Raw genomic sequence first — 23,765 nt, forward strand, 5'->3', positions numbered from 1 at the left:
AACAGGCTTATAATTTATTTACTCTATTTAAATTTTTTTTCAATAGAGAAAAAAAAATTACACAGATAAAAAGAACACATTTCATAGAATAAAAATCATTAAAAAAACTTTATAAATTTTTTTTTGTTTTTACTTTATCAAGAGTAGACTCTCCCCTTATTCTAGAAATAATTTCAGAAATGTAAATAATTTTGTCAGCTAATCTTCTGTTGAATTCATTGGTTATTTATATCACGTTTATAATTAAGTATGTTTTTTTTTTCAAAAGAATCCTATGTTTATTTATTTTAACTAATAAAATTAATGAGTTATATCTGTTTTCAAGTAATAATATTCATTTTTGTGACATTAAAACATTTTCGTGAAAAAGAATTCAAACGTAATAATTATCACAAGTACTTTATTATTATAATAAAATGATTTACGTATAGATAATATTTTGAACACAATTCACCAACAAAAATAATATAATATTTATGTTACATGGATTAATTGAACTCTCTGACTACTTTTGACAGACACCTACTCATTAGATTAAAAATAGTAATTATTATGAAATAATCATGGAAATTAAAAGTAATTCAATTTTTTTCATTTAATCCATCGAAATAAGCTTAACATAGAATTATAATGATATATAATTCCTGAACGATTTAATTATCTGTTAATGTTTCACAGATAGTTTATTTATTTAGATGAATCTACTTTTGCCCATTTTTATTAATAACAAATTATTGCTATAATCATAATCTTAACACTTATTTAGAACGAGCTGTTACACTGGAAAATTATGTTACTATTTAAATGATAATAATACACAATTTCAAATATTATCATTGCTTAATTGCATTTTAAATTGGATATTTAACATTAAACTGGAGTACTATAAAATGAACTGTAATTGACAACTCCTGATAAAATATTTTATGATCATCTTATCGTAAATGAAAACCACGATTAGAATTACGTGACCACTTTTTCTAAGAACGTTGAAGTCAAAAAGAAAATTAATGAGGAACGATGATGGAATGAAGATCAACGGTTTAATGAAGAATAATTATTACTTTTAAAATACATTAAAAGAGGGTTACTACTTCTTTCTGTACTTGAAAGAAAATATTACAAAATTAATTAGTAAATTTGGAATAATAATTTTTTGAATTTATCTTACATTATGAATATTTTTGAGTGAATTTTCTGTACATTCATTATTTTGTATAATAAATTAAAATGTCATAGTTAAGAAGTATAATGAATGAACCCCTGAATTAAATTCTTAATTTTATTGATATGAAAATTATTTTTATGAGTTATAACGAACGTAGACTGACATATTTTATCAGATGTCCTTTAACAATAACAGTATTTTAATGTTTTTTTTTTTTTAAATTTCGTCTATCCTGCAAGTAAAAGGGGGTTTTAGAACCTAAATTACAATTAATAAATGAGTTGTTAACTTACACGCAAGGCATAAATTAAAATATTATATATTTTTTTCTTTAGATTGCTATATTAAAACAAATATTATAATGAAATAAAAAAAAGAAAGACTCATTCAGCAATATTTTACCATACAATTTAGGTTAGAATTATTTACAAGTGAAAAATTGATTATGCTTTTTTTGGAATGAGGGTTATCTTTTATCCAATTTAGTTCATACTAAATCGGCTTTAAGGGGCGGGGAAATCGACGGAGAAAAAAAGATTTAGTTCATACACAGGAATCGTAAAAGGATGTAACTGTTTCTGATAATTTAATAATGGAGGAAAACAAATTTTATCTCATAGTACTGTAAGTTTCAAAATGAATATCGAAGTTTTAAAGTTATGTAATATTTATTAAGGTATACTTACATTGGTAAATTACACATGAAATGAACGAACAGCTCAAACAGTTTTTTTATGTGTTCAACGTGAGCACCATTTATCACACGGCATAGATCCAGCAGGTAGGAGAGTTCATCCGATGCTTTAATCAGTCAGTCTGAAGCAATTAATACGACAGTTGTTTCAATCCTATGTCTCAAGTCGGGTGGTCAGGCGGTAACGGTGGCACATACACTTGATCCTTTATAAATCCCCAGAGAAAAAATTCGCGCGAGGTCAGATCGGACGAACGTGGAGGCCGTGTCAAGCAAACCCTGACATCTGGTCTCCGGCGACCGATCCAGTGGTCGGGGAGAATTTCTTCCGATTTCCGATTTTCAACCGATTACTTATATGCCACTGAGGAGGCGCACTATCTTGTTGGCAAATAAAGGTCTGTGGTTCGTATTGCAGTTGAGGAAAGATTTACTAGGATGGCTTCCCTAGGACTACACGCAAAAGACTCTCTTACACGTTCACCATTGTCTTCGAACTCATTCGCTCTTCCCTTTACAAATACAGCCACTGGTTTCAAATTATTTATACCGCCTACGAATGTTATTGTCACTCGGGGATCACAACAGAACTTCAAACGGAACCCACATTGAACGGTAATTAAAGATTACTTTGAAAATTTCAAAACACAGAACGCTTTTTGTTGGGGAGAGGGTCACCATCATTGCTACTAGCGCTTTCAAGCAATAGGTACAGAAAACAGTTTATGAACCTGCGGACAGCTAAAACTGTTTGAATTGCACCTTCATCGTCTACAAATAATCATTGTACGTGAATATTGAGAAATATTATACAGGTATAAAATCCCGATATTCATTTTGAAAGACTCTGTATTTAAATGTCTGAATAGTGGAAGAAGCAGGGTTTCCGATCCGCCGTTGTCCAATATATTAATAGTAGTCGCATACCAAAGCTACTAAAGTACCATGAACGAAAAATTTCTTTATAACTACTATTATTCGATCGCTTTTCTGCATAATTTTCTAATTAAGCTCCACATTCTTTTCTTTATCGCAATTCGGGTATTGTTCAATCTACATTGTTTTTTTATTAAATTTATCTTCATTTTTCTATCAGTCACGAATAATTTTTTTTTTTCACTGAACGTGCTTTTTGCTTTACTAATCATTGTTATTCTTATTATTTCTTTTAACTTAAAGAACTGCAACACTGTTTTTTTAAAACTAGACAAACAACAATTCGTTTATAAAGTACTGTAAATAAAATTTATTTTTTTTTTAATAAAATATTTAGTGAATAAGTAAAACTAAAATTTAACATTATTTCTATCGGTTTAAGAAACAAACTAAAAAAAGAATTTTCAAAATTGTTTGGTTGTGTACTGGTAAGGGTTAACATAACTTTCCCGACTTCATCCTTTGTAAAGGATGAAGTCCATTGGGGACTGACTATCTATTCAAATTCACCATTATTTCAAATGGTGTATGTGAAATCCAAATTCATTTTAAAATCAAATTTATTTCAAATTCACTATTGGAATTTTAAATATTAATGATTATTATTTATACTTCAAATCGATCAAATAAATCGTTTTAGGAAAACCGTTTTAGGTAACAAATTTACTGAACAATTTTGGAAATCTTAATTGTTTTAGCGATATTTCACCAGCTAGTATTGATTGTAACAATGTTACTTCATATAAATATTAATGATCCGTTACATATTTTCCTTATAAAGAAACATTTTAATTAAATCTCGAGCGTTAGTGTAAAATATGTTTAATGATATTAGAAGGAAACTAATAAACATGACATCAGATATGACGTTAACCACTTTAATTGTTAGTCTGCAGGAACGCAAACTGAGAATTTTATGTTTGTTTTCAGGAATAATTTTTGCGTTCCACTTTAACAATTTCAGTCATACCCCAGCTGTCTATAAATAAATTTGAATAAATAGGTATCATTTTGTTCACAATAAAAGGTTTAACAATTTAATTAATAAAACATTATTGGATGAAATTAATATTTACGAAACTATTAATGAATTTTTTTTTGGTCGAAAAACGTTTCGGCGTTATCATCGCCCGGGGCGAAAAACTCTTCGTCGTTATCATCGCTCGGGTCAAAAAATGAACAAAAAAGCCCCTTCACAGATATTAACAAAAAAGGTGAAAAGAAAGATAGTAATAAGATTAAAATTAAAATAATAAAAGAAACGTAGCCATTAGGATAAAATAAATAACGCGATTAACAAAATGAAATCAGAAGTTGTGGTTGGTTATCATTAAATCTTATGAAGTACATTGGTACTTCTTAGAAATAACAATACCCGGTCTAGTAAATTCTTATTATGTCCTAGAATGCGATAAAAGTCCCTCGGTAATTTACATTTTTGACGTAAGGCAACATAAAATATGCAGTCCACAAGTATGTGGCGCACAGTCAAGCGGCAGTCGCATGGTACGCACAGTGGTGCGTTTCTGCTGACGTCAGGTATCCGTTTGTAACTCTGGTATGTAATAATCGCAATCGGCAGAGAACCACTTCCCTTCTGGAAAATCTTTCTGCATGAAGAGTTCCATGGCACCAACGTTTCTTTGATTTGTTAGAGTTTAGGGATAAACTCCGACAGCAATCCAATCAACCTGCTACCTTCAAGAGTATGTGTAATAGAGTTAATAAAGTCGGTAGTAGTAACACAAGTCGTGAAAGACGGCTGGCTAGATGCATCCTTTGCAGCGGAATTCGCAAATTTGTTACCCAGGATTCCCACATGGCTAGGGATCCAGCAAAAATTCACTTGTGTATTGTGACGATTTAACTTCACTTTTATTAATGAACAAAATGTTTAAATGGCCGCCATTTTGGAATCTTTAAGGCAATATATCAAACTTATTTATTTTGTAGAGGATGTTGTTCGGTACGTATTTATTGAATTTCATTAAAATATCTCAATCGCTTCTTATGATAAAAATCTTTGTTAAAAACAACAAAATGTTGAATAGAGGAAAATAAAGCGAGATAGAACAGTTATCTACTTAACGTCTGTTTTTATCTAGACTAGTTAAACCAGTCCTCTAAATTTGCAAGACACGTCCCAAGAAACTCTATAGAGCTGCATCCAGTGAAAAAAAAAAAAAAAATTGGTGGGTAGAAGGAAAATGAATCGGTCACTTAAGTTTGACCCCTTCCCTCCCAGCACATCCTCTTGGGGAAAAAATATGGGTAACATGATACCCCCTTATCTGATGGGGTCAAAAGTCAGACCAAAACTGGAATATTACAGCCAAAATATTCGTGTCAAAATCTCAACTTTTTTTAGTAAACGGGTTTTCGAAATATAATGTGAAAAATACCTAGAAAGAATGTTGAATATTGTTCTACCGCTAACTTCATTTGAGTAATAGTTTTGGAATTTAAAATAAATTAAAAAACTTTTCATTGCTTTAAAGTTCAATTTTCTACGATTTCTATACAAAACTGAAAACTTTAAACTGAGGAAAACCATCTATCTCTTCCTTGTAAGATGGTGCTTGACGTATGCTAAACATGTAAAACTTTTTTCACATCCAACCATTGTCGTAAATTTGAAGTTTTTCTTAACTTTAAGGTGGAAATTTTTTTATTTTCTACTTAACACCGGTGAAATCTTTTTTTTAATTTAATTATATTGACTTATTAATAATTATTAACCTCTGATTGCAAAAAAAGTTTCACAATAAATAATAATTCAATAACAATGAAAAAAAATCAGAAGTTATTAGTGAAATAAAATTTTTATGTACTTTTCAATTTAAATAAAGGAAATAAAGTCGGATTAGAACCGATGTACTTTCCCCTTGTAATTGCCAAATATTTCATTAATTATTTTATTCCACAGTTATTTCATTATTCCACAGTTATTGCCAAATAACTGTGGAACCAATGAAAATAAGTACCACTTATGATATATCATTGAAAAGATTTCAATGAGAGCTTATTAATGCAGTTAAGAAAAATTCTTTTTTGGTCATTTTGGTCAAGTCGATTGCAATCAAAAGGGGAAGTGCAAAATTAGATGTTTCAACAGTTCTAAATCCAGAATATCAACATTCTACACCTAATCGTTTTTTATGCGAGTTATGCGAGATGCATACCCACATACGTACGTACAGACATCACGCCGAAATTAGTCAAAATGGATTCAGGGATGATCAAATGGAAATTTCCGTTGAAATCTGAAAACCAAAATTTTTTGCCATTACAATACTTCCTTCACTTCGTACAAGGATTTAAAAATCGAGATTTACAAATAACAGTTAATTATTTAATTGGTCCCAAATTAGTTTTAATGGTAACTGGTCCCTGGTTATTAAATTGACTGCTGTATCAATTTAATTTCGCAGATCTTTAAGAGTGCCAGGCTTAATTGGTAAACCTACCGGGTTGGTCCAGTGGTTAACTCGTCATTGCAAGTCAGCTGATTTTGAAGTCAAAAATTTTAAGGTTCAAATCCGAGTAAAGGCAAGAATAACTTTTTTACGGATTTGAATATTAAATAGTGAATTTACCACCTCTTTGGTGGTTGGGATTTTGTTAAGTAAAATATCGGCTTCGTTTAAAGTTCTACTATTCTTTGAATAAGGGCCTAAAACTTATCTAAGTAAAGTTTTTTGATAACATCAATCATTGGCCCAGGGGGTGGAAAAGATTGGGTTTTGAGGACAAAAACTTTTTCACCCCGTTGGCCCGTGGTTGGTGATATCAAAAAACTTTACTTAGATAACTTTTAGGCCCTTATACAAAGAATAGTAGGTACTTTATCACGAATTCGAGATTTTTTATTTAATATGAAAGTTATAGCGATATTTTGTTTTTTTCGAACAAGCTCTCCCATTTCCACCCCCATTGTCCAATTTTGCCCATTAACGAAGTCGACCGAGATTTTGGGTCGTTGTATTTTATGTATCAATTTGAAAGTGATTTGCGTAAAATTACGGCAGTTATCGTGTCTACAAGAAAGTGAAATATATATATAAAAATTTGAACTAACGTTGGTTTTGGGGTCTGGAGAGATGTGAAACGCGAAGATACATCGAAATTTTCCGGAAGTCGAACACCCATTACAATAGATAGCTTTCTTATCAACTCTACCTTAAACAGCAATAAAATAGATGAAAAATAATATTAATAGTATCCGCCGATCTTCGTAGTAAATTGGTAGCGTCTCGGCCTTTCACTTCCCCGGTTCGAAACCCGGTCAGGCATGCCATTTTTCATACGCCAAAATATTCCATTTTCATATTTATACGCACAAGCTTCAAGCTTTGAGGCGAAATCATGAAGAAAAAAAACGAAACAAAAAGAAATTATCCATGATTTAAAAGTGATAAAATTCTCTGAAAACCCAAATAAATTTTTCCATAATATTTTTAAACTGATTTAATTCTTTAACTATTAAAATTCGTAAACCAGCTTTCCAGTTTGCTGGTATATTTACATCAAGGAAACGAGTAACAACGGTTTTTAAAACCTTTTAATAAGCAAGTCTAAAATTGCCTGAATGTTATGTAAAATCTAAATTATCCTGTTGTATGTTAAAATTTTAATTCTCTGAAAAAACATAATTGTATAATATCCTTACTTCTTAATGTTATAATTAAAATTTGTTGACTCATTTCGCTATAGAATATTCCAGTGCATGATTTAATTTCTGTAGTAAAATATTTATTCACTTAATTAATTTCAGACGGTTAACTAAGAATATAAGCAAAACATTTACGTAAATGAATGAAAAACATTTATTTATCACGTGTAAATACTAAGAAGTATAATTAATACTCAGTTTGAAATTTGACTTAAGTTCAGTCCCAACTACTTAGGATAGAATCGAAATAGGGATGGTGGCGAGTGCTGGCAGATTACTCAATTATACAACAACCGATTGCTTGCTAGTTTCTGAAACAAGATTATTGGTAATTTAACTATCTTCTCTTATCAACAGTCTAAACATAGCATCTGTTAGTTCTTGAAACTTTATGATAGACGCTGGTTTCGTAATTGCTTTACTAATTTATATTTTCATGTACGTATGTATATTTACGTGAAACGTAGCTATCATATCTGAATAATTTTTAATTAAAACTTTAACAGATTGTAAAATTCATTTAAATTTAAAATAAAATAATAATTAACCTCAATCAATATTAAAATGGAAAATTTATATATATGCATATATTATCAGTCAGCCACATTTATATTAACTGTCTGCAGAAAATAAACAATCGATCAAGTTAAACCAAAAGAGTTGGATTCAACTAGAATTCCGATTAGCTGGTATTAATAGAATAATTTTTTTAAATCTTTATTCTTTTTAATTTATTCTTTTTGTAATTATTTTTTATTTTTTTATTGGGCTCTAAGTTTCTGTTTAATTATGATTATATCAAACTTTCTTATAAATAAATTTCTTCGCAATTGGTATAAAATTAACAATTTTAAAGTGGGAAAAAAGTTTGTCCCCACATACTGAGACGCAAATACTTATATACCTGAAGTGTAAATATTATTATTTTTTAAATGAAATATTAATACTAAAACAACAGTTTATCTAGAAGAAATAAAATTTACTTATGGAGAATGAATAAACTAAAATTCTCAAAAATGATTATGAGAATATGCCGCTTAATTTAAAAACTTTAAAAATCGAAAAGTGTTGTATAAATGTATAAAAAAAATTACTAAAAATAAGATTTTAAAATAAGAGTATATATTAAATAAATTGGATGAAGGAGTAAGTGTGCAAGAGAGGGTATCTGGTGAGAGTAATAGAAGAGAGATGGTTTTTGATTGAGGCAGGTGGAGAAATTTTGTAGAAGGCCCAACCCAAGGAAACTTGGATTAAAGGAAACTGAAAATAATGACTATATATATATATATATATATATATATATATATATATATATATATAATTATTACATGTAGGCTATTAATATTTAAATCGTATAAATAGGACTATTAAGAGTGTAGCAAGAAATGGAGGGGTGATCAGTTATCATTTTCTTTTATCCTGTCACTCTCAGGGATTACAACTGTTTGTCTATAACGTCCCACAGGACCATTCAGAGCTGGAGACCGAAATTAAGCTTAAACCAAACGTAATACAGGCCTAATGTAGACAGTTCATACCGGTTTAGTCTACGCTACGCATGAAATGAAAGCATACTACACGGACACTCAGCCCGGTATTTGAGGTTGTATGCACCCGTTGAATTATGATGACGTACGATATTTTTATCAAACATTATCTTATAATTACAATATTTCAAATAAATACTCATAGATTTACTTTGATTTTATTTATTACAATAAATTTTATATCTTGTTTTTCTTTTGTTAATTCAAAACGTTATTCTTAAATGAAATTATGTTCAGGATTAAATTTGAATTGTGAAAACCTGCTAAGTTAATTTATAGAATTTAAAAGTCAAAAAACTTTTAGAATTTTTTTTTAAGAAAACAAAGAAGCGATCATAAACAAAAGAATTCTCAAGTTTCAGTTTTATTAATTATAAAAACAAAATAGTAAAAATTCACGAAGAAATGAAAGTCAACAAAAACCTTACATTTTACTTTTCAAGTTTTTCATAACCTAAAAAAGAAACTTTTTGAAGTGTTTCAAGATAAATATCGGAGTTACATTAATTAATTAAACAAAATGAAACAACAAGGAAAAACATAGGATTGCAGCAACTGTCGTATCAATTACTTCAGTCTTGTCGATGAAAGCATAGGGTGAACTCGTCCCTGCCGTGTGACGAATGATTCTCACGTTGAACGCTTATAGGAAAAACTGTTTAATTTGTTCTTTTATTTCATTTATAATTTATCAATGAACGAAACTTAATAAATATTATATATCTTTAAAATTCCGATATTCATTTTGAAACACGATATATCAATTCATAAAACTAATGTGTTCCTGATGGATGCATAAAAGTACTTGAATTTAAGACAACATGGATTAAATACATCTAAATTAAAACATCAGTCTGATAGAACTACAAAACCTGTATCTACAGAACACAAAATGAGAAAAAGATAATAACTTGTTAAAAATAAGGGGTTAATGGATAGATAGAACGAACTTCTCACGAAAGAGTGCAGCAGAACAGAAACAATCCAACCTAAAAAATAGATCAAGGCAGTGAACGTCCATCCTACCATCAATTCAGTGGGTTTTGGGGGATAAACATTATCTCCCAAAAAATCGTAGTTTAAAAAATAATGTAGTTCATTAATGAACAACTATTTTTCGTAGATTAATTATACAAATACACCGGCATTACACAAATAATTATAGCATGGTTTTCCATGAACATGCAGATTTTTTTAATATAATTTAGCAGTTTTTTAACATAGATTAGTGAAATAGGAAATAAATCAAACTACCCTCGGTGAATTACAATAAACAATCTTTATGTAAAAGACTTTATTCTTAAATAATTCCTAAAAATAGAAGGTAAAAATTAGTTTTTTTTTTAATCGGAGCGAAAAGAATATTACTTTAAACTTCCGTATTTCAATCAACTTTTGTTGAATAGGAATCAGAAGAACTAAATTGAAGGAAATCTTTTAAGTTTTAATAAATTCATCATTACAATCGATTAAAAACGTACGTCGGCCTTCTCCAGTATCTCCGCTTTTTCTGTCTTCCCACTCTCCATTTTGCAAATCTCTTAAATTCATGACTTTGAGATCCAGTCCATTACTTAAGTAATCTGTATTCTGCCATAGCTGTACATGTCCGTACCAAGTGATTTGTCTTCTCTGAACGTCGTTCATAATCGTATCCTCTTGTCCCATCAGCTGATTGATGTTTTCATTCTTGACTATCTGTTTGAAGTCTTTACTGATTGTCCAAGTACATCCATTTTGGGGGCTCTTATCTCTTCACAGGCACTTCAAAAGTCGTATAGGCTTTTATCTCGTCCGAATTATCTAGTTGTAAATTTTTAATTTCAGATCTGATGGCCAACTATTTAGTTTATGAAAATTCATTGTAAGACTCGCATTCCTCACAGGTTTCTTCAACGTGTGAGTAAAATATTCAAGATTTTCTCTATCTCTTGCTAGAACAGCCTGGTCATTAGCGACTTTGTAAACTGTAAACGGTTGTGTTTTTTAATGGTATGCCCATTCCCGAACGTTTTCCTTTTAATTTCGTGAGTCTTCTTTAATATTTTAAATTATATATACGTTATATTATAATATTACACACACATATATATATATATATATATATATTACGAGTGTATTTAATATTTTAAATAAAGTTGGAGATATACAACTTTTTCTGAGGTCTTTTGTGCATTTAGTGGTGTACTTTCCAACCTTAACTATTAACACATAATTAGCATTAAGGTTAACTACTGTTATAAAAGTTTGATTTATATCTTATGTTGTAGTGTTTCCCATAGATTACAAATGGAAATTTTAAATTATGCTTTGGTAAAACCTTTTAAAAATTACAGTATCTCCAAATCCACCGCTAATTTCTTTTATTTGTTTCTTGGTAAATAAAATATATTGTCATTGCAAGATCTTCCACTTCTAAAACGATTCTGATCAAACTAATACAGTACAAAACGACAGTGAGTATTTTTTTTATATTGTAAATTAAGCGTATTTTCATTTTACAAAAGTCTAAATTTATTGTAATAAAAACAGCTATAAATAATAAATAATTTACAATTCCAGCATTGACATTGGTGCACTTTTCAGCTCGTTTCCTTACATTTTCTCTCGCCAAACTAAGCGATATCTTCTTGTTTCTTGATGAGGGCAGTACCATTAAGAATGCAAGTGATCAGTTCCAGAAAATGTGTTTACTTTTTGCTTGTATACCTCACATTTCATCCATCCAACAGTAATCTGAGGGAATAAGGCACGGTGATCTAGCTGACAAATTTACCGGCTCTCTACGTCCACTGCATTTAATTTAGTAAATTTTCCAGCTAAAAACTGTTTTAATTCATTCGTGAAATTTGTTTGTACCAATGAGAAATGTTCAACGACTATAAGAAATTCGCTGTTTAAAAATTCTAAATAATTTTTCCCCGTACACGCTGTCTGTCAAAGGGCCTATTAATTGCAGCTGTTTTTCATTTATAAAAATGCATATTATTTTTCTGTTAAGATTTGTTTTTAATAAAAAAGTAATCTTTTTTTTTTGTTTTTCGTTGAGTTTATTATATCTGTTTTTACAGAATTAATTCTCTATAAATTTACATATTAGGTATTATATTAGTTATTTAGCAAAGTTATTGTGCTTTAAATCCAAAAAAAAAAAACAATATTTGCTACAGAATTTTTCTGTTTTATATTGGACATCATGAAACATATGGTAGATACAGTTCCGGGAACTGTTTTATTCGATTGTTAGATCTAAAAACCTAAGAAACCATCTGTTTATTCCTTATACAACGCCTTAAAAATTTCAATATGACCTCATTTCAGCTGGAGAACTGAAATCTTGGTGAAATTGTTCGCTAGCCGTAAGTCGATATAAAGGTTTTTCAGATTTATGTTTGTAAGAATCTTTTTCCTTATTTCAACTCTAGAATCAGTTCCTATACTATTGCCTTTCTTCCTGAATCATTTTCAACTATTTTTCTACGTATGTTAACTGCTACACTATTTTGATTGTATTGTGGCTTTTCTTCAGCTAATAAATAAACATAATAATCTTTTCATCGTTTTTGTTATATGCAGTATGTGGGGAACCTTTCAGTACTATTATTTATTACTTTTTCAATAAATTTTAAGCCCCCGTACATCTTCGCCATCCGATGCATACCTTTTTACCTTCGCATACCTTTTTATTTCTTGGAATTTCTTATCTCATATTTCGTTTTTTTAATTAATTTGTTTTTTCTCACGTTTCTCTCTTAATGTTATAAAAAGCTCGTTTGTACTCTTGGGATTTTGTGTTCAGCTACTTAAGTTACAGCAGTTTCTTTTGTTCTACCATTTTTCTACTTCTTCTGTCTACCATGTTTTAATATATTTTATGGCTCATTCATACGGAGAACTCTCCTTACGATTTTATTTTGACACTGTAAATTTTAATAGTGCTCTTATTAAAACAAAATTTTAACATTTATTAAAACAAAAAGATCTATGCATTTATTTTGTTTAATATTTCATTCAAAAATCTGATGTGGACACTACATGACTTCCTTGTACGCCTGTTAAATTATATATACACATTTTTTTAAATGTAAAGTACATACTATTTTATTTCATTAATAACTTCTGATATTTTTACATATTTTTTTTTTATTGTCATTATTCAATTATTTATTTAATTTTTTTTTACAATGTGCTTTCCCCTTGTAAGATCCAAATATTTCATTAATTAAAATCTTAGTTGGTTATAAATCTGGAACCAATGAAAATAAATCCCACTTATGATATATCGTTGAAAAGCTTTCAATGAGGGTTGAAAGTTTTACTGCAGTTAAGAAAAACTCCAAATTCCAAATTTTCGGGATTTTGGGTTTTTTGGACACTTTTGGCTTAGTCAATTGCAATCAAAAGGGGCGCACCGCCCCTTTGTGCACCACAAACAGATGTTACAACAGTCCTTTGCGATGATATAGAGTTATACGAGATACGTACATATATATCGCACCTTCAGACGTCACGCCGAAATAGTCAAAATGGACTCAGGGATAGTCAAAATGGATATTTCCATTGAAATCTGAAAACCTATATTTTTTGCGATCACAATACTTCCTTTACTTCGTACAAGGAAGTAAAAAGATTTAACGAAAAAATTAAGTAGTAAAAAATAATATCAAGCAGAGATTTTATTGGATTATTTCTACACATAGTTATCTGGGCTATTTGCGTTTTCATTAGCGTAAATACACAGTGTTTGGTCACTTGTTGATCCTACATAAATTTATGCAAAACGTTTCGCTCACAATTGTTGCATTTAAAAATAACATGCTGTAAGTAAACGGTATTGTTTAAAAATTGTTGTAGAAAATACTGTCTTATCTTTAATTATTTTTTTTTTCTATAAAAGTATAACAGGGTTTGCATGAAACAAAATAAAACCAATTATACGTTTCATAGAAAAATTAATTTTATTCAAATGTAAGAGAAAATAAAGTTGTAGCCAGTATTAAACATGTATTCAGAAAAGAAATAATAAAGATTTGTTATAATCTAAACTAAAACATATTTTATTATATAAGCTGATTTAACAAAAAGTTTTATATAGTAAAGAAATAACTGGTTTAAAAAAAATATATATTTTATTATTTTTATAAAAAAAGTGATTGAAGAATTATTATATTCGCCGGGAAAAGGCAAACAATTACGGAAGTAAAAAAAGCTGGTGTCTTCAGGCATCGCCGTCTTTAATACTTGACAATATGTTAGGTTGATTCTAGATATCATATTTACCTCTACGTTACTGATACAATTTTCCTACTTGAAAGGGTTACAAATATCTGTATCATGTGGTCTAAAGGAATGATTTATTAGTTGCTGTGTAATAATAGGAAAATGATTTACACCATAATTAAATTAATTAATAGTAATTTTCGTCCTCATAAAAATGTCATAAATTGTCATATAATTAATTGATGTAAACAAAACACACATATTAAATTTATCGTACCTAAATTATATAATTTAATAGTACTTACAAAAACTTTAATAAGTTTAATTTTCTAAGTGAAAAAATGTTCTATTCACTGAAAACATTGATAAAAATAAACATTTATATTTAGTTTTATCATAATAGTAATGGAATTAATGTAAAATAATAAATAATAATCGAAGTCATTTACTTATTTATGCACAGCAACGACAGACTGATGTCCAAATTATTATTCTGATCGATGTACAATGACTTTAATAACATGTAAAAGATGCTATGCCTCACAAACCCGGAACCTCCAAAGGCTGAGACTATCATTATGCAATCGAGATAGCCGGATGCTAGTGATCTTTGTCATAGTAATTATAATAATAATAATAATAAATAATAAATAAACGTTACATGTTTTTTTATTTTATGAAAAAATATCGATCAATAAAATCTTGATTAATTAAAATATTGATAAAAACATACAAAACGAAATATATATTTATCTGTGGCTGAAACTTTGGAATGATGTATTGTTGTCTAAAAAAATTATTGAACCATTCTCCGTGGTGGAGTGGTAGCTCCACTATGGAGCTTTCAACCTTTCACCCAGAGATTCTGGACTCAAACACATCTGTTAAAAAGTTACTGTTAAAGGAAGAAAAACGGGAAGTAAACGTACAAGGACGTACTGGGTTCAAAAGGGTAGTGGATTCTGATCAGGCGTGGAACTTTTTCATACACTACAAAAATTAATTTATCATCTGTCAGCAGCTGTTATAGGATGTCAACACGAATAAACAGAGTTTATAGGAGTTAATTGGACGTTTTCTCCTTAACGTAAATTATAGATATTTGACAAAACTATCCATTGTTTCGAGCGACACATTGTAGGTAAAAATAATTGTGTTAAAATAATTTATTGAAGTGTAATATACATTATTGAAAATAAGCACGACATATTGTTAGTTCAAACGGTTCACGAATAAGATGTGACTCATAATAAATATGTCATATTGAAATCAGTTTCTTACTATATGTCTAAAACATTACAAACTCAGATTTGGTATTTGTTTAAAATATTACCTCGCGTTGACCTTGATATGAGTATACCATTAAACCGATGATAAATTACGAATGTCTGGAAAAAATTAAGAATGAAAGAAATCAGAAATTACAAAAAAAGGAGTAAAAATACAAATAGCAATAGTAAAAAAAATATAAAAATGATTCACCGAAAGAAAAAATTGTTCATAGTAGCAAAGTGGAATTAAACTTAAGATTGTCAAGTGAAGTACAGTGAATGGCTTCAGGCTATAAATGTGGAACATGGATGTTACGAAAAAAAAGTAAAATGCATTTGAATTGCTTATATGGAGACGAATGAAGTGGATAAAAAGAGTAAAAAACAAAACAGTTATTGTATGAACGTATAAAGAAGAAACTGCTTGATATAATTCAGAGAACAAAAAGTAGTAGGCTAAAATGTTAGGCCATGAGCTAAAGAAAAAGGTTACTAATAATAATAATAATAATAATAATAATAATAATAATAATAATTGTAATAATAATAATAAAACAGAAGGATAAAATAGTGGAAAAAATTACAAAGAATGAAAATAATAAATAATCTGAAAGGAAATGAAAATCATCAAACAATAAAAGAAACTGCTAGAACAGAGTAGAATTGGTCCATGATTAATGATTACTGTTTTAAATAAATTTATGTAAAAATATAAATAGTTAAAATTAAATAACTTGTCTTATCAGAACGCTATGTAACTTTTTTTTTAACCTCCGGGTAGGTCTACCGTTAGATATTGCTTCAGAGGATAGAATGAATGACATTTTTGTAGCGTGTGAAAATGCTATGTCTGACCAGGTTTCGAACCCGGGACCTCCGGATGTTACCACTCTCGTCACTGAGGCCGGCATGCTATATAACTTAAACTACTTCTATGTAGACCAACCTTATAATTCTGCACAAAACTTATAATTGTATAAGATTTTAATGAAAAATTATCATGAAAAATAAGATAAAAATATTATTAATGAAATAAATAATACATTGATATTATTAATATTTAAATATCAGCTCACGTACGGTAATTAAGTGTATGAACTCATGTTGAATTTTTAGATATTATTAAAGGAAAGAAAGACAAGAAACAAATTTAAAAACTAATTATTGACAAAGATAGCAAAGTTTTGCTATTTCTGGAAGGATTATGATCGTTCATTAATACTCTGGTAAGATTGCTTGTCTTAATTGCCTAAGGGTGATTTAATTAAATTCCAAGTAGACTTGTACTTATAGAGGGAGTACTTAGTAAAATAAGGAGAAATTGTCCTCTTATCATAGGAAACTTGTTGACTATTTATAATGATGATAATTAAAAATCCATGAAAGATCTTTCGCCTCCTGATGAAATTCTATTGTAAGAGAATTTTTTATCGTTTACTATTTTTTTTTTATCTGCTGATAAAACTAATTATTTTATAACAAAGAATCAAGAATATTCTTTTTTTTATATATTTTTAATAGACTCACTTTATACGTACCAAAAATTCTGCTACCGTAAGACCTGTGATTGATGTTTGAAGCGCCTATTTAACATCAACATAGATAACAACTTTCATCAGGACAAGTGATGAAACAGTGAAGTAAAAGAAGCTAAATATTCCATGTCCTCTCTCTATTTTTTTATGATTAAGTTCTAAACCTGTTTCAATACATATTCTGTTTCTTGTAAAAATACAGGGGAATAATCTAATATTTTGTTTATGTTCTCTTAACAAAACGTTACGGTTTACAGTTAAAACAATACACATCTAGTCTCATAAAACCATTATTCTTTGTTTGTATTTTTTTTTTTTTTGAAAATGTGACAAACTTCATTCTGGCACAGCATATTCGTAGCATTTATTTGAATTTTCCTTATCCATCATTTCAAAGTATTTATTTTTTTAATTTTTATTTTCTTGTTCCGGATTAGCTATCTCCCACTTCGTAGTCCGAGATGGAAAATCAAATAAAATAGTTTTATTTCTCGATAATACATAAATAAAATTATACTTTTTTATTTACTTTTAATTTAATATCTATTTGAAACAATAAATAGTTAATTTTTCCCGATAATTAAATATATAAATAAATAAATAATACGAATATATATATATATATATATATATACATTTATCCTGGTGTGTGTATATACATATATATATAATGGATGCTCAGCTATTTTGTTTTTATTGGGGATTAAGATATTTACTTCAGTCACGCCAGGAAAAGTTTAATACGTATAGGAATAAGGATAATCTGTCTTTCTCCCTTTCTCATTCTTTCTTTCAGCAACACCTTCTTTTATAAACATTATTATTTACCTCAATATATCCGTAAAGAAATGGTAGACTTGACTTTTTGTCTCAATGCTCTCAGGTGTACGTTTTAAATAGATTAGTAAATTGTTTCGACTTATACGCACTATAGGTCTACAATATACACTTCTTCCAGGTTTTTTAACCAGATAATCATCCAGTAATATTCCATATAAATTTTCCATAAGTGATAACTGTTCATTTTTCTATAATATTCAAAGGATTGATAAAAAGTTATAAATGCGGAATCAGTTTTTAAATTATATTTAAGTATTATAAAACTGTAAAAATAATCAAGTTATGTAAAAATGTTAAATATAACAACGTATTGGTGTAAATGACTAAAATTTTACCATTGAATGTACAGTGAGAATATAAATTCTCATAATTGTTATAGTACTGATACCCATTACTGTTACTCGTTACTGTTACTCATTACTGTTACTCATTACTGTATACTCAGTTTACATTTTCATATTAAAATGTATCCATTTCCTTATCTAGTCAACCTGTTAAGCTTAATAGTAGCAAAAAAGTAATTCAGCAGATTTTCAAATTAAGATTCTATAATTACAATTATTGAATATTAATATTTTATCTTGATACTGTATCGACTTCATACCATATATCTATTGTTTCTTCTTGGCGCATTGAATCGGCTGATAAAATTGAAGTGCGTGTGATTTAACTCCCTTCATAATAACGATGAAAAACCGCGGGTGACTTTCCTCTAATCTGATCAATTTTATTTCATTATTGAAATTTTCTTTTTAAAAATTAAACAAATAATATTTATTGATTATTTTAATTATTTTTTTATCATTTTTCTTAATTTTTGAATATTAGGACTCACAGTTCCTTATCTTTTTGCCAATTTTTGTATAATAGGTTTCTTCAATCAATAATGGTTATTTTTAAAAGTAATCGTTACTATTAAGTGGCACAAGAAAATGTTTACAGCAATTAAAAATAAAGATTATTATGACGTGAATTAAATGAAATTCAAAAAGTAAAATATCATTAAATATTTAACAACAGAGCGGATGACGTTCAGTAACTCTGACAAGGAAATTATTATCCGGTGATTTATATTTCCATTAGCAGGGTACAATAGCATAACAAAGATCATCTTATATGTGTTTTTTTACAGTATTTTACTTTGTGCAACAGTTAATACATAATTTAAAAGAAAAACTAAAACAGAAGTTATATTTCACAACGATTAATTTTAATAGTTTATAAAAGATTATTTTAGATATAAAAAAAAATCTTATCTGTCTTATCATTTTTTACACAAATTGAAGTACCTTCTTCAAATTAAACGAATGAAAAAGGATCAAAATACTCATCCTGAAGTAAAAATAGGAATGAAATAATAATTAATTGAATTAAATTATTAATTGGTATAAATAATTATAGTCAACCTGTTAATGTAATTTGTAACCCGCAGAGAAGATAAGCTATCGCGATTTGGTTTATACGTTGTTTATCTATTAGTTATGTTATCTATACTGGCAAGTTGTCATAAATTTCATTCGTTTAGTTGAAAGTATTAAAATTGAAGATAACGCAATCAAATTTCTTCCAGAATATATTGTTTTGAATAACCATGAAAATGTAGTAATAATCATGAAATCGCATTACAATTGGATAATCATCAGCTAAACAGCTGTGTGAACACATATCTATCAGAGTAAAAATTATCATTTGTAAAATATTGTTTTTTAGTTAATGCCTTATGCAAAAATTGACCACCTTATAATTTAAAGGAACTTGAAATTAATGTGTATATAATAGTAGATTGGAACACTTATATCCATTAAGTGATACCTGATTAGTTGTTGAAAAGTGTAACTCAAATCGGTGGCCCCGGTACTACAATAGAAATTGGCAAGAAAACTTTCCCATGGAACAAAATCATGTTGGCTGTCAACTTCCTGAACAGTGAATTTTTGGTGGTTTTTGTAGGAAACGTAGAAACAGTTTTTTGGTGGCTGTTAATGATATCTTCAGTTCTGAGCCAAAGATGGTGAGAAATGGAGGAGGGGTTTCTAGCGAGAGGTGTTGGACGGCCCTAACTGTGAGAGCCGGTATGTCCTGGTGTTCTGGCTCCGATAATCAGCTGAGGACTCCATGTACGAAGTTTGACGCTTTCTGGGGACGACGATCATCATTCTGTTATGCTTGACGTCTTTTAGGGGGGGATCCCCTTGGGGACTCCCCATTTGAGGCATAAGGCAATCAAAAGACCGAGACCCGGCCGCTGCGGTGGGGATGAAGGTTACGGCATTGCCGAATCTGGGGTCTCCTCGCTGGGGGATTAGAGGCAGGCATAAAGTAAAAGATCCAACCGGTGGGCAGACCTGCCTTGCCGGATGTTCCGCTGGTGGGCGGGAAGGCCCGTTAGAGTTAAAGGACACTCCCTTGGACTGGGTTATATTTAACTGTGGGTCCGGCTCAGGGGAAGGAGTACAAAAATTGATAGTCAGCTGAACAAACGTCACATATTATTTAACAGATTATTCTACCTGATACAATGATAATATCGAACGAGTGAATGGCCTACAATTGATTGCAAAACATAGGTTACAAATACAATACACTGACATATAAGTGCAATTTTGTTGACTCTGAAACGGGAGCGCACACGCAAACAATAAAAAGCACGTGGATACTGCCCTTACTGGAACCTCGAAGAGTTTTATGGCGTCTCCGACACAGTGACAGTGATTTAATTGAACGAATGCTTCATGATATTCTGTCCTCTTGGGCTCCAGAACAAATGATTTAGAAGAAGCTCTTTTAAATTCTTTATTAAAATCATAAAAATTCAATATAGACTGATAACCAAAAAGATAACATTTTTTAAAATTTATTAAAACTCATATTCGGGATTTTTAGCATTCCTCCATTCACGACTGCAATAACTTCAACGCAAAAAAAAATATGGGTTTCTGGAAATTACAATCTAAACTACCTTAACTGTGAATATAGAGAATTATTTTGCAATTAATATGAAGTTCTGATACTATTTAATCGTTTCACGCACGTGTTAAATCGATTATGATTCAATTTTTTGACGACAAAATTCCAGTATTAAAATGAGATCTCATAGGTTAATAAATTAGTAATTTTCTAATTAAATTAAAATATATTTTCCACAATTTTTTTAACGATTATTATGAAATGAGAAATTATTATTCAAATTCACCCGTTCAGGTTTGGTTTTCTTATGTTACCATAAGAAAACCAGGGTGGTTTTATGGTATCATAATACATTAACAATAAGGATTACCAAGACAAACACCATAATTTTAATTTTTTCAGTAAATCTAGTTATGTCTTACATGAATACCGTACCATACAAATATGTGCTTAAGTCTAAATTCACGTACATTTTTTATTGCTAAAAGTAGATTAATTGATATTACTCGAATCAGTAGAAATTATAAATGAAAGAAAATAAAGTAATATTTTCAACAAAAAAATTATTAAGAAAGATTCAATTTTATTCTACAGAAATAATCTGTATTTCTGTGAATGAATCTTTTCCTTTTTTTTTATTTTGTCCTTAGTGTTTTGTCAGTACACGGAGTTAAGGTAACTAAGCTTTACATTCACTCCGACTATAGATTACATTGAGCGAGTAAAGAAACTCTCCCCGAAGGTAGCACTCACAGTTTAACCGTGCTCGAAAGATACAGTACCTAAACAAAACCGCTCTTATTTTGTCTAACGGTTAACCTAACATATAAGCATTACAACTGTTCTATTTTATTTACTTGAAATGTAGTTTCTGCGTGGTCTATTTAAATAATTGAAATTGTTATTTTCATATTAAAAACGTTTTTAATTACTGTTTACCAAAAGTTTTTTTTATCAAAAAAACTATTGCATTTTTAAATTAATAAATAAAAAAAATTACTATTTGACAAATCGTTTAATTATTGAAAATTTACATTTTATTTTTTTAACAAAGGAAGGTATAAAATGCTATTTTGGAGATAATATTATAAAATCTTAGCTGGAATGTATAGGAAGGACGAAAATTCGCAGAAAATCATTGGAAGTTTTTAATCTAAGGTAATTGCTGTTTTTGAAAAATGTTATTAAGATAACATTGTCTGTAATTAGTGCACTGATATAAAAAAATATTCAGATTCAAGTCTTGGGATAAGTAAGTAATTATTCAAATTTGTACTTACAAATTTGAATAATTACTGAATAATTAAATTTGAATAATATAAATTCTTTACATCAGCTACTTAGCTGATGTAAAGAATTTATATTCTGTCATTATTTTATTTTGAAGTTTTTCTAATTATGAATTTGATATTAATACGGTAATTGAAATTAGTAACCGATTGTAACATGGAAATTGTTAGTTTATATTTCTCGAAATAATTCATTGAAATTTTCCGTGATGTATCCTTTATACAAAAATCTTTAAGTAGTATCTATTAAGATCACTTCCTAATAAGATGAAGTCTACTTAATATACGAATGGGTCGTTGAAGAAGAAATGAAAAGAGGACGCCGAAGTATGAAAACCTTTTTTAAATGTAAAGATGTTCAGTACAAGAAATGAAAAATATAAATTATACGGTTTTTTTTGTAATTGAAATAAAATTGGGTTTTAACAAAATTAAATAGGTTAACTCGGTTAAATCATTCTTAAATGGGTATAAAAACATTCAATCTGCTGTTCATGTACGTATGATTGATTAGTAATTATTTTTGTTTTGTGGTACCTGTTTAGGAAAAGTTCACGACTGTCGTATTATATAACGTTTAGCGTTTGTAAATGTATGATTGACGACTGTACATGCATGAGTGAAATTAAATTCCCCATCTACAAAACCTATGGTACACATCACATCGTCTTTAAAACAAGACAATTACTTTAAACACTTGGTTTTTGTTTTATAAAAAACTTCTTATAAAAAAACTATTTTTTAAAAGTTCAGTAGTTTATTGGTTTGGAAACCTCTTAGTATGATTTGTAATCTTTCAAGCGTTTTAACACTTTCTGTTGCTTGTGTTAGGGGAAGTTACAGATTTCTCCAAGTTATAAAATAATCATTTGTCATAGAATTTAAATAGTATTTATATTAAATGAAAAACTAGAAGTAAAATTCTGAAGAAAAATATTAAATATTTAACGTGAAGTTTATCCTCTTTCAAATATTCATAGTGAAATTGTTTTTCATAAAGAAAATAGCAATAATACGGTAAATAATTAACTTTTTATTAATATAAAAATCAAACGTTTACAAGTAAAAGACAAATTCACTGAATATTTTTGATATAATTATTACAAATGATATTTGAGCTTGTACTTAATGAATTGGTACCAATGAAGAAATTAACAAAAAAAACTGCTTATAAAAACCGTGCTTAAAAGTAAAAAAACTCACTTTTTTAATTTCTAAAAATATCTGGTCAGAAAAAGATTAAAATCAATCTATAAATATTTAATTTTGAACCAATTTAAAAAACCTGGAGATAGAGCAAAAATTAAAAAAAAATATTTCGTTTTTAAATGAATTTTAGTGTATTTATTTTTTATTATTTTTAAACCTTTCAGTTTTATTTTTATTTAAAATATGGACATTCTTAGCTAAATTAACGATACGCAAATTAAATAAAAGAACTTTTAGAGAAACGTTAAAAGCAATAAACTTAAAGTCTTAGTTATACAATAAAAATTATTTAAAGAAAAAATTAACCAAGCTTGAGTACAGATCCTGTATGGAATGCGATAAAATACATTTTTTTTAATCTTAGTTTTTCCTTTTAATCTTTTCATGTGAAAATACATTTGAGAAATCGAATGACGTCAGCAGTATATCAATATGTTTCAACAATCAGTATTAATAAGCAATTCTTCTTTTACC

The 23,765-nt window shown here is 28.7% G+C and overlaps 1 protein-coding gene across 1 annotated transcript in view; it reads left to right on the plus strand.

Moving 5' to 3' along the window:
* NaCP60E (Na channel protein 60E) overlaps positions 1-23,765 on the plus strand; it is a 934,708-nt gene that overhangs the window by 593,858 nt on the left and 317,085 nt on the right. The gene's annotated exons all lie outside the window — the stretch shown is intronic.

Source organism: Lycorma delicatula, chromosome 3, assembly GCF_047948215.1.
Source record: "Lycorma delicatula isolate Av1 chromosome 3, ASM4794821v1, whole genome shotgun sequence".
NCBI classification, from domain to species: Eukaryota; Metazoa; Arthropoda; class Insecta; order Hemiptera; family Fulgoridae; genus Lycorma; species Lycorma delicatula.